Source organism: Sapajus apella, unplaced genomic scaffold (assembly GCF_009761245.1).
Source record: "Sapajus apella isolate SASKATOON/1434 unplaced genomic scaffold, GSC_monkey_1.0 scaffold1831, whole genome shotgun sequence".
NCBI classification, from domain to species: Eukaryota; Metazoa; Chordata; class Mammalia; order Primates; family Cebidae; genus Sapajus; species Sapajus apella.
The window spans coordinates 1-1,819 of record NW_022438757.1 but is presented as its reverse complement, the minus strand read 5'-3'; positions in this window follow the sequence as shown (position 1 = coordinate 1,819).

The following is a 1,819-nucleotide window of genomic DNA, read 5'->3' as shown; positions in this document are numbered from 1 at the left end:
CGAGGGATGACGCCCCGGCAGTCGATGACGTCCCATCGAGGGATGACACCCGGCAGTTGATGACGTCCTATCGGGGGATGATGCCCCGGCAGTTGACAACGTCCCATCGGAATATGACGCCCCGGCAGTTGACGAAGTCCCATTGCTGGATGACGCCCCAGCAATTGACGTCCCATCGAGGGATGACGACCTGGCAGTTGACGACGTCCCATCGAGGGATGACGCCCCGGCAGTTGATGACGTCCCATCGAGGGATGACGCCCTGGCAGTTGACGAAGTCCCATCGCTGGATGACGCCACAGCAATTGACGTCCCATCGAGGGATGACGCCCTGGCCCTTGACGATGTCCCATCAGGGGATGACGCCCCAGCAGTTGACGACGTCCCATCGGGAGATGACGCCCCGGCAGTCGACGACGTCCCATCGGGGGATGACGCCCCGGCAGTCGACGACGTCCCATCGGGGGATGACGCCCCGGCAGTTGAGGACGTCCCATCGGGGGATGACGCCCCGGCAGTTGACGACGTCCCATCGGGGGATGACGCCCCAGCAGTTGACGACGTCCCATCGGCGGATGACGCCCCGGCAGTTGACGACGTCACATCGGGGGATGACGCCCCGGCAGTTGACGACGTGCCATCGGTGGATGACGGCCCAGCAGTTGATGATGTCCAAGCGGTGGATGATGGCCCAGCAGTTGACGATGTCCAGTGGTAGATGACGGCCCAGCAGTTGATGACGTCCCTGCGGTGGATGCCCCAGCAGTTGATGATGTCCCGTTGTTGGATGATTCCCCAGCAGTTGATGATGCCCCAGCAGTGGATGATTTCGTATTGGTGGATGTTGACCCCTCCGTCCTATTGGTGGATGATGACCCTGATACCCCAGCCGTGGATGATGACTCAGCTGTGGATGAAAAGCAACAGTTGTTTTCAAGAAAAGTCTAGTACACAAGTCATTAATGAGATTTATCAAGAAAAAAGGGAAATCACAAAATTAGTATCAGAAATTAATAGGAAGACATAACCACAGAGAGAGCAGAAAAACAAAACAATGAGTGGACATTACGAATACATAACTTGTTTTAAAGCAACGTTTTGTTTCACTTGGGCTGGTGGCCATACGCTGCAGTAGCCGGCCAACAATGAGAATCATCTCGTGGAGGAGGCTTGGGTTGAGGCGGAGGGTCTTTAACCCGCATGCACAAGCGAGCTGCCACGAGGGGACGGAAACCAGGCAACCAACCAAGTGCTGCACAGAGTTCCTGCCTGTCCCTCTCCTCACCATTTTCAGCTGGCAGGGCTTGAGCATTTTAGGGCTTGGGAAGACAATATTACTAAATCTACTAAAAGACATCACCGATCCTTATGTGCTCCGGCCAGCTGCTGAGCAAATTAACTTCACAACTGAAGTGGGCTGCACTGGCCCGTGTGGTCCCCCAGTCCTCTTAGAATTTGTGAGCTTGGGGCCGACTGGAGAGTGGACGGTGGGAGGAGGGGGAGGATCAGGAAAATAACTGATATTAGGTTTGATATGTGGATGATGAAATAGCCTGTGCCACAAACCCTCATGACACACGTTTACATAGGTACCAAACCTGCTCATCCTGCACAGGTTCCCCTGAACTTAAAAATTAAACAGAAAAGGATCTGTGAGCTGATCCAAACACCTGGGGATCTTTGTGCTTTTCACACTGATGACGACGCCGGTCTGTGGGGAGATGTGCCTGTAACTGCCCTGGGTTGTGTGACCACGGAAGCCACTTTATAACGATGGGCAGTGTCTGGGACCTCCTTAGGGCTTATACACGAATGCTGG